The sequence below is a fragment of the Pan paniscus genome, chromosome 7, assembly GCF_029289425.2.
Source record: "Pan paniscus chromosome 7, NHGRI_mPanPan1-v2.0_pri, whole genome shotgun sequence".
In the NCBI taxonomy this organism is placed as follows: Eukaryota; Metazoa; Chordata; class Mammalia; order Primates; family Hominidae; genus Pan; species Pan paniscus.
The window spans coordinates 49,147,383-49,158,718 of record NC_073256.2 but is presented as its reverse complement, the minus strand read 5'-3'; the positions used below and the strand labels follow the sequence as shown (position 1 = coordinate 49,158,718).

The 11,336-nt window shown below is 41.7% G+C and overlaps 1 protein-coding gene across 2 annotated transcripts in view; it reads left to right on the top strand.

Moving 5' to 3' along the window:
- Positions 1 to 11,336, top strand: part of GTF2E2 (general transcription factor IIE subunit 2) — a 79,703-nt gene that overhangs the window by 62,205 nt on the left and 6,162 nt on the right. The window lies entirely within an intron of this gene.

Genomic DNA, 11,336 nt, shown 5'->3' with positions numbered 1-11,336 from the left:
AGGAAAGAGACTAATTCCAGAGGAAAAAAAGAATGCAGGGTTCTTATTAGAACCCATGCAGACCGAAAGATAATGCAGCAAGCACATCTTTAAATGGCCAAAAGGGAGAAAATCCTTTCAACCCAGAATTCCGTACACAGCAAAAACAATCTTTTCTTTTCTTTTCTCTTCTTTTCTTTTTTCTTTTCCTTCCCCTTCCCCTTCCCCTTTTCCTTTCCTTTCTTTTCTTTTTCCTTGTCTGACTCTGTGGCCCAGGCTAGAGTGCAGTGGTGCAATCTTGGCTCACTACAACCTCTGCCTCCAGGGCTCAATTCATCCTCCCATCTCAGCCTCCTGAGTAGCTAGGACTGCAGGTACATGCCACTACATCTAGCTAATTTTTTTGTATTTCTAGTAGAGATGGAGTTTCACCATGTTGCCAAGGCTGGTTTTGAACTCTTGGGCTCAAGCAGTCTGCCCTCCTCAGCCTCCCAAAGTGTTAGGATTACGGGTGTGAGCAACTGCATCCGGCAAAAATAATCTTACAGAAATGAAGGACAAATGCTCTCTCAGAGAAACAGAAATGGAGAGAATTCATTGCCATCAGACCTGCACTACTGGAAATATTAAAGGAAGTTGTTCAGGAAGAAGAGGTATGACATTAGACATTTGGATCTATACAAATACGTTTCTAGGAGATAGAGTTTTTATTATTTAAAAATATTTTTCTAATTTCTCTGAAAGATGACCATAAATCAAAAATATTAACAATATATTTTGTGTTTAGGGCGTGTTATGGGAAATAAAATTTATGACAAATTAGCTCAAAGGTCAGAAGGGATCAATAATTGGTCTAGTATACTGTTCTAATGTCTTTACATGACATATGAAATGCTATGACTTACTCTAAGCCAGGCTCTGATTGATTAAATATGTATGTTGTAAACCTAGGTCAACCACTAAAAACATTTTTTGAAAAAAATGTAATAAGCCAATAGTGGAGATAAAATGGAATCATACAAATGTATCCAGCTAATCTAAATGAACACGGAGACAGAAGGAAAACACAAGGAGCAGATGGAACAAATAGAAACAGTGGTGAAGATTATAGCCTTTATTCCAACTGCATTAATCATTGTGTTAAATGTAAATGGTCTAAACACACTATTTTTCAGCTTGGGTGCAAAAGCAAGACTCTAGTATATACTTTTTTTTCTTTTTGAGATGGAGTTTTGCTCTTGTTGCCCAGGCTGGAGTGCAGTGGTGTGATCTCGGCTCACCGCAACCTCCACCTACTGGGTTCAAGTGATTCTCCTGCCTCACCTCCCCAGTAGCTGGGATTACAGGCATACACCACCACGCCCGTCTAATTTAGTATTTTTAGTAGAGACAGGATTTCTTCATGTTGGTCGGGCTGGTCTCGAACTTCTGACCTCAGGCGATCTTCCCACCTTGGCCTCCCAAAGTGCTGGGATTATAGGCATGAGCCACCGTGCCTGGCCACTTTTTTTTTTTTTTTTTAAAGATCCATTCCTGCAGCTGTCTAGTATATACTGTCTATAAGAAACCCACTGTAGGCCACTTTAGGTCAGAAGTTCAAGACCAGCCTGACCAACATGGTGAAACCCTGTCTCTACTAAAAATACCAAAATTAGCCAGGCGTGGTGGTGCGTGCCAGTAAGCCCAGCTACTCAGGAGGCTGAGGCAGTAGAATCGCTTCAGCTGGGGAGGTGGAGGTTGCAGTGAGCTGAGATCGTGCCATTGCATTCCAGCCTGGGCGACAGAGGGAGACTCTGTCTAAAAAAAGAAAAAAAAAGAAACTCACTTTAAATATAGATGGGTTAGGCCAGGTGCGGTGGCTCATACCTGTAGTCCCAGCATTTTGGGAGGCCGAGCTGGGCAGATCATCTGAGGTCAGGAATTCAAGACCAGCCTAGCCAACATGGTGAAACCCTCATCTCTACTAAAAATACAAAAGTTAGCTGAGTGTGGTGGCATGCGCCTATAATCCCAGCTACTTGGGGGGCTGAGGCAGGAGAATGTCTTGATCCCAAGAGGCGGAGGCTGCAGTGAGCCAAGATTGCTCCACTGCACTCCAGCCTGGGTGACAGAGCAAGACTCCATCTCGAAAGAAAGATAAAAAAATAAAAAATAAATATAGACAGGTTAAAAGTAAAAGCATGTAAAATGATATACTGTGCAAACACTATCAGGAAAGCTAGGGTGGCTATATTAATATCAGACAGAGTAGATTTCAGGGCCAGGAAAATTACCAAGGATTAAAGAAGGACATGGGCCGGGCATGGTGGCTCACACCTGTGATCCCAGCACTTTGGGAAGCTGAGGCAGGAGGATCGCTTGAGGCCAGCCTGGGCAACGTGGCGAAACCTCGTCTCTACAAAAAATAAAAACTCAGCCTGGTGTGGTGGTGTGCACCTGTAGTCTCTGCTACTCAGGAAGCTGAGGTGGGAGGATCACCTGAACCCAGGAGTTGGAGGTTGCAATAAGCCATGACTGTGCCACTGCACTCCAGTTTGGGTGACGGAGCCACAGCCTGTCTCAAAAAGAAAAAGGACGTTACATAATGGTAAAAGTATCAATTCTCCAAGAGTACATAATAGTCCTAAATACCTATATATCTAACAACAGGCCTTCCAAATACATGAATTAAAAATGGATGAAACTAAAAGGAGAAATACATACATCCACAGTTAGACTACAGCATTCCTCTTTCAGTAGTTGATTGAACAGATAGATGGAAAATTACGATATAGAAGTCCGGAAGAGCACCATCAACTAATTTGACCTAATTGGGATTTATAGAACAGACTGTCCTGCAGCAGCAGAATACTGTGCATGTATTTTCCTTTTTTTCTCTTTTGAGACAGGTTTCACTCTTGTTGCCCTGGTTGGAGTGCAATGGCGTGATCTCAGCTCACTGCAGCCTCCTCCCAGGTTCAAGTGATTCTCCTGCCTCAGCCTCCTGAGTAGCTGGGACTACAGGCATGTGCCACCACACCTGGCTAATTTTTGTATTTTTAGTAGAGACGGGGTTTCAGGTCAGGCTGGTCTCAAACTCCTGGCTTCAAGTGACCCGCCTGCCTCAGCCTCCCAAAGTGCTGGGATTACATGCGTGAGCCACTGTGCCTGGCCCTGTGCGTATGTTTTCAAGTTCATCTGGAATATTCACCAAGATGGATGGTATTCTAGCCCACAAAACAAGCTTTAATTGTATTTGAAAGAATTGAAAGTACCATTGGCCCTCCATGTCTTTTGGTTCTGCATCTGTGGATTCAACCAACTATAGACTGAAAATATTTGGAAAAAAATTGTGTCTTTATTAAACACATACAGACGTTTTCCTTGTCATTATTCCCTAAACAATACAGTATAACTATTTACATGGTGTTTAAATTGTACCAGGCATTGTAAGTAATCCAGAGATTATTTAAAGTGCATGGGAGGATAGGCATAGGTTATATGTAGATACTATACCATTTGATATCAGAGACTTGAGCATCTGTAGATTTTGGTATCTGTATGAGTCCTGGAACCAATCCCCCATGGATACCAAAGGCTGACTATACGTGAACGATGTGTGTGAGCTGTAATGGAATTAGGCTAGAAATCAATAACAGAGCTAGTAGCTATATTTGGAGACTGTCCATTTGGAAATTATTTTATTTATGTATTTTTTGAGACAGAGTCTCACTGTACAGGCTGGAGTGCAGTGGCATGATCACAGCTCACTGCAGCCTTGACCTCCCTGGGCACAGGCGATCCTCCTACCTCAGCCTCCCAAGTAGCTAGGACTACAGGTGTGTGTCACCATGCCTGGCTAATGTTTGTATTTTTTTGTAGAGATGGGATTTTGCAGTGTTGCCCAGTCTGGTCTTGAACCCCTAGGCTCAAGTGATCTGCCTACCTCAGCTTCCCAGAGTGCTAGGATTACAGATGTGAGCCACCACACCCAGCCTGAAATTAAATACCTTTAACTAACCTATGGTTCAAGGAGGAAATCACAGGGAGGTAAAAACATTGTTGCATTAAATGAAAGTGAAAGCACAGTGTATCAAAATTCATGGGATGCAGCTATAGCAGTGCTTATAGGGAAATAAAGAGCATTAAGTGCTTATAGTAAAAAAAAAAAAATTCTATTGTATGGCCATACACTTTTCATGTATCAGTTGATGGATATTTGGGTTTTTCCACTTTTTGGCTGTTGTGAATAATACTGCTATTAACATACCTATACAAATTTTTGTGTGGACACGTGTTTTCATTTCTGTTAGGTATATACCTAGGAGTAGAATTGCTACATCATATGGTAATTCTGTGGTAACCTTTTTGAGGAATTGTCATACTATTTTGCAAAGCAGCTACATTAATTTACATTCTCACCAGCAACTTAGGAAGGTTCTGCTTTCCCCACACCCTTGCCGACACTGATTTTAGCCATCCTGGTGGATGTGAAGTGTTACTGTGATTTTGATTTGCATTTCCCTAATGACTAATGATGTTGAACATCTTTTTATGTGCTGATTGGCCATTTTATATTTTATTTTATTTTTATTTTATTTTTTTACTGTAGAAACAGGGTCTCACTCTGTTTCCTGGGCTTGAGTGCAGTGATGCGATCATAACTCATTGCAGCCTCAAGCTCTTAGGGTCATGCAATCCTCACTTCTCAGCCTCCTGAGTAGCTAGGGCAACAGGTGTGCCACGGTACCTGGGTAATATTTTAATTTTTTATAGAGGCAGGGTCTTACTCTGTTGCCCAGGCTGACCTTGAACTCCTGGCCTCAAGTAATCCTCCTGCCGTGGCCTTTCAAAGTGCTGGAATTATAGGTGTGAAACACCACATCCGGTCCATCTGTATATTTCATTTGGCAAAATGTGTATTGAAATCCTTTGTCCATTTAAAAAATTGTTTTGTGCTTTTATTACAGAGCTGTAAGAATTCTTTATTCTGGATACAAGGCCATTGTGAGATACATGCTTTACAGATATTTTTTTCCATTCTGTGGGTTGTCTTTTCACTTTCTTGATGGTGTCTTATGAGGTATAAAAGTTTTTAATTTTGGGCCAGGCGCAGTGGCTCACACCTGTAATCCCAGCACTTTGAGAGGCCGAGGCAGGTGGATCATACGTGGTTAGGAGTTCGAGACCAGCTTGGCCAACATGGCAAAACCCTGTCTCTACTAAAAATACAAAAATTAGCTGGGCATGGTGGTCCCCATCTGTAATCCCAGCTACTCGGGAGGCTGAGGCAGGAGGATCACTTGAACCTGGGAGGGTGAGGTTGTAGTGAGCTGAGATTGTGCCACTGCACTCCAGCCTGGGTGGCAGAGTGCAACTCTGTCTCAAAAAAAAAAAAAAAAAGTTTTTAATTTCAATCAAGTCCTTTATCTTTATTTCTTTTGCTGCTTGTGCTTTTGGTGTCATGTCTAAACCATTGCCTAATCCAAGATCATGAAGATTTACTTCTGTTTTCTCCTCTAGGAGTTAGAGTTTTTTCCTCTAGGAGTTAGAGTTTTTGTTTATGGTGTGAGACGTGGGTCCAGTGTCCTTTAGAAAGCTAAATAGTAGGTATAGATCTCTACATTGTAATATATACTACTGTATAACCCAGCCATCCCACTCTTGGGTGTTAACCCAAATTCACATAAAATTCATGGGTATTTATACTGGCTTTCTTCATAACCACCAACAACTGGAAACAACTCACATCCTTTAACTGTCCCTTAACTTCCCCTTAACTGTGGCACATACTTACAGTGGAATACAACTCAGCAATGAAAAGGAACAAAGGACTGACATTCCAACAACATGGATGAATCTCAGAGGCATCATGCCTCATGAGGGAAGCCAGATTCGAAAGGGACATGCTGTGTGATTTTATTTATATGTTTATGATATTCCTGGGAAACAGAACCATAGAAACAGATCAGGGGCTGCCCGTGGAGAGAGTGACTGCAGAGGAGCATAGGGTGATTTGCGGTTGTGGAACTGTCTATATCATTATCATGGTGGTGTTAGCATGATCATATGCTTGTCAAAACTCCAGGAATTGTACAGTAAAATGTGCAGGATTTTAATTTTCATAAATTATACCTTAGTAAAATAAAAGGACAATTTAAAGTAGTTGTTCAAAAGAATATGGTGTTTCTCCCATTGTAAAGCAGTTTTCAAGGTAAAGAGTTACCCCACGGCTTCTCCCCTTCTTGTTTTGGTGTCTGGTGTTTATCCCGAGTAAAAAGTGCAATTGCTCAGTGTAGATTTCAGTAGGATCACCAAGAACAGCAAGTGCTGCCAAGTTCTTCTCATTCTGTCCAGCCTCTGCTGCACAGATTTGGGCAGACGATGCCTGTTCTTTACAGATGTCCAGATAGCAGGTCATACTGTGTTAGTGACAGAATTCTCAAGAAATACTTGTTGAAATGTTGAGGATGAAGTGGCACTTGTCTTTATAATCCTGCCTGCTTAAGTTATACTTAAAATTTATTTTTTATTTTTAAGACAGCATCTTGCTCTGTTGCTCAGGCTGGAATGTAATGGCACAGTCATAGCTCACTGCAGCCTTGAACTCCCCTGGACTCAAGCCATCCTCCCACCTCAGTCTCTTAGCTGGGACTACAGGCATATGCCTCCATGTCTGGCCAATTTATTATTTAAAAATTTTTTTTGGTAGAGATGGAGGTCTCGCTTTTGCCCAGACTGGTCTTGAACTTCTGGCTTCAAGTGATCCTCCCACCTTGGCCTCCCAAAGTACTGGGATTACAGGTGTGAGTCATTGCACCGCGCCAATACTTTTTTCTTTTTTTTGAGGTGGAGTCTCGCTTTGTCAGCAGGCTTGAGTGCAGTAGTGCGATCTTGGTTACTGCAACCTCTGCCTCCTGGATTCAAGCGATTCTCCTGCCTCAGCCTCCTGAGTAGCTGTGATTACAGGCGTTTGCCACCACGCCCGGATAATTTTTTTTTGCATTTTTAGTAGAGATGGGGTTTCACCATGTTGGTCAGGCTGGTCTCAAACTCCTGACCTCGTGATCCACCTGCCTCAGCCTCCAAAAGTGCTGGGATTACAGGCGTGAGCCACTGTGCCCGGCCAGGCCAGTACTTTTTTAAAAAGAAAATTTTCAAGCAGTGTGTATTAGTTTCCTGTTGCTGCTGTAAGATGTTGCTACAAACTTCATGGCTTAAAACAACACAAACGTATTATCTTACTGTTCTGGAGGTCAGAAGTCTTAAATGGATAAGGAGGGCTGCACTTCTGGATACTCATGGGAAGAATTCGTTTCCTTGCCTTTTCAGCTTCCAGAGGCTGCCCGAATTTCTTGGCTTGTGTCCCAGCATCACTCTGACCTCTGCTTCCGCCTTGACTCAGGCTCTCTTGCCTGCCTCTTTCCTTTATAAGGACCCTTGTGATTACATTAGGTCTGCTTAAATAATCCAGGATAACCTGCCTTTCAAGATTCCTTTTCCTTTGGACCAACACCTCCTCATTCCCCTTCTCCTAGCCTCTAGTAGCCATCATTCTACTTACTCTCTGCTTCTGTTGAGTTCTGATTGTTTTAGATTCCACGTAAAGGTGAAAACATGCGGTTTTTGTCATTCGGTGCCTGGCTTATTTCATTTAACAATGTCCTCCAGGTTTATTCAGTTGTTGCAAATGACAGAATTCCTTTCTTTTTTAAGGCTAATAGAATTCCATTGTGTGTATATATATTATATTTTTGTTATCCGTTCATCTGTTGATACACACTTAGACTGAGTCTTTATCTTGACTGTTGTAAATAATGCTGCAGTGAACATGGGAGTGCAAGCATCTCCTCAACATACTAAGTTCAAGTCCTTAGAATAAATATCCAGAAGTGGGATTGCTGGATCAAATGATAATCTAGTTATTAGTTTTTTGGGGGGACTCCATACAGTTTTCCATAATGGCTACACCAATTTACATTTCCACCAACAGTGTACAGGTGTTCCCTCTGCTACATCCTCATCAGTGCATGTTATCTTTTGTCTTTTTGAGGATAACCATTCTCACAGGTGTGAAGTGATGGCTCATTGTACTTCTCTTTCTCCTTTTTCCTTTAAGTCTCTGCCCCAGTTGGAAATCATTGTGGTTTTGATTTGTATTTCCCTAATGATTAGCAATGATGAGCAATATATCTGTTGGTCATTTGTGTGTTTTGTTTTTTTTTTTTTTTTTAAGACGGAGTCTTGCTCTGTCGCCCAGGCTGGAGTGCAGTGGCGCGGTCTTGGCTCATTGCAACCTCCATATCTTGGGTTCAAGCAATTCTCCTGCCTCAGCCTCCCAAGTAGCTGGAATTACAGGTGCCCGCCACCACGCCCAGCTGAGTTTGTATTTTTAGTAGAGATGGGGTTTTGCCATGGTGGCCAGGCTGGTCTCGAACTCCTGACCTTAGGTGATCCACATGCCTTGGCCTCCCAAAGTGCTGGGATTATAGGCATGAGCCACTGTGCCTGGCCTCATTTGTATATCTTCTTTTGAGAAATGTCTGAATATTTCTGACATTTCAGGATTTCTGAATTTTCAGACAATATTCAGATCTTTTGCCAATTTTTAAATCAGGTTATTTTTTTTTTGCTATTATTTTGAGTTCCATATATATGGAAAATATATATAATTTTTTTTTCTTTTTTGGAGGCAGCGTCTCATTTTGTTGCCCAGATTGTAATGCAGCGGCATGATCTCAGCTAACTGCAGCCTCCACCTCCCAGGCTGAAGTGATTCTGTCATCTTAGCCTCCTGAGTAGCTGGGACTGCAGATATGCACCGCCAAACTTGGCTAATCTTAAAACATTTTTTGTAGAGACGAGGTCTCACTATATTGCCCAGGCTGGTCTCGAACTCCTAGGCTCAAGCAATCTTCCTGCCTCGCCCTCCCAAAGTGCTGGGATTATAGGCATGAGTTGTGGCACCTGCCCTATATTTTGTATATTAAACCCATATTAGATGTATTGCTTGCAAATATATTCTCCCAGTTTGTAGGTTGTCTCTTCAGTCTGTTTACTTTGCCATGCTGAAGCTTTTTGGTTTGTTGTAATCCCAGTTGTCTATGTTTGCTTTTGTTGCCTGAACTTTTGGGGTCAAATCCAAAAAATGATTGCCCTGACCAGTGTTGTGTTGTTTTCCCTGTGTTTTCTTGTAGTATTTTCACAGGTTCAGGTCTTATGTTTAAGTCTTCAATCCATTTTGAGTTGATTTTTCTATATGGTATGAGACAGTGGTCTCATTTCATTCTCCTGCATGTGGATATTCAGTTTTCCCGACACCCTTTATTGAAGAGACTGTCCTTTTCCCATTGTGTGTTCTTGGCACCTTTGTCAAAGATCAGCTGATTGTAAATGCATGGGTTCATTACTGGGCGTTTGTTTATGCCAGTCCCATGCTGTTTTGATTACCGTAGCATTGTAATATAGTTTGAAGTAGTGTGGTACCTCTAGTTTTGTTTGTTTCGCTCAAGATTGCCTTGGCTATTCAGTTTTTTTGTGTGTTTCCATTAGACTTTTAGAATTATTTTTTCTATTTATGTGAAAAATGACATTGGAATTTTTATAGGGATTGCATTGAATCTGTGGATCACTTTGGATAGTGTGGACATTTTAACAGTATTAATTCTTCCAATTCAGAATCCAAATCTTGAGATCTCCTCATCTCAAGATTCTTAGTCACCAAAGTCTCTTTTATGGTAATGTATTCACAGGTTCTGGGGATTACGTTGTGGACATCTTGAGTGGGGGTGCATTTTTCTGTGTAGCACACGAGAAATTATTTTGATAGTGTCTCAAATGTAAGATCACTAGAAGATGAGGTAAATCGAGAAATGTCCTATTTTCTGGAACTGCAAAGTGGATATAATGACACTTTCGAGCATAAAAAGTCACGTTAATAACACGTGTTGTTAAAGGAAAAGGGAGGAAGGCATGGCGTGTTGCTCGTTGAGATTCTGCATTTGGTTTTGTTGTTGTTGTTGTTTTAGAGACAGGGTCTCTCTTTGTCTCCCAGGCTGGAGTGCAGTGGCACAATTGTAGCTCACAACGTCAAACTGGGTTCAAGCTCTCTTCCCACCTCAGTCTCCTGAGTAGCTGGGACTACAAGTGAACACCACCATGCCCGGCTTGTTTTTTAAATTTTTGAGATGGGGTCTCTATATATTGCCCAGGCTGGCCTTGAGCTCCTGGGTTCAAGCAGTCCTCCCACCTCCATCTCCCCAAGCTCTGGAATTACAGGCATGAGCCACTGGGCCTGGCCTTTTTTTTTTAAAGGGCAAAGATGTACCTTAATGCTAACACTAGAACACCATAGCCTAATGTGGGGCTGAGAAAAAGTGGCAAGTGCGTGAATTATTAGTAAATATGATCCTCCTTATTTTTAGGTTATTTCTTTAAAATTTTACACTAGCAATACACAAATATTTCTGCATATTATTAATAAAACCTTTGTCAAGTCTGCAGAGCAAAAAAATGAAAATTCTCTAAGCAAACTATTCTTTTCTCTGGGGATACCTATTGGTGTGTATTTTCCACATCTTTACGATGTATTTAATATGTATGTGTTTTTGCTTTTTAAGAAATTTTTAGAAGTTTTGTTTCTTCTACTTTACATAAATGACATCACTTTGTGTCTAGTAGCTGATCCTCTTCTTAAATGTTTTATATTGCCTTTATTAAAGACACCAGCACCCAGAAAATTATGATGGGTGTTAGATGGTGATGATAACAGTAATAGGTGTAGATAATGCTGTTTCATTTGCAGGAATTATTTTCAGTGCTTTATTAACTCCTCTAATCCTCACTATTCTATGAGGCAGGTATTATTATTACTATTATCATTATTACTATTATTGAGACGGAGTTTCGCTCTTGTTGCCCAGGCTGGAGTGCAATGGTGTGATCTCGGCTCACCGCAACCTCTGCCTTCCAGACTCAAGCGATTCTCCTTCCTCAGCCTCCCAAGTAGCTGGGACTACAGGCATGTGCCACCACGCCTGGCTAATTTTGTATTTTTAATAGAGATGGGGTTTCTCCATGTTGGTCAGGCTGGTCTCGAACTCCCGACCTCAGGTGATCCGCCTGCCTTGGCCTCCTAAAGTGCTTGGATTACAGAGCCACCATGCTCGGCGAGGCAGGTATTATTATTATCCTCACTTTACAGATGAAGAAATGGAGGCAGAAAAATTAAGTTGTTTGCACCACTTTGTGCAGGAAATGTGGTAACTGAGGTCACAGCCAGGCCATCTGGCTCTGAGGCCTGCACCACACTGTTGTGCTACTTTTGCATTTACGGGAAAGGGCTAAGCACAGACAAAATGTGAGTGCGTTATTTGGGA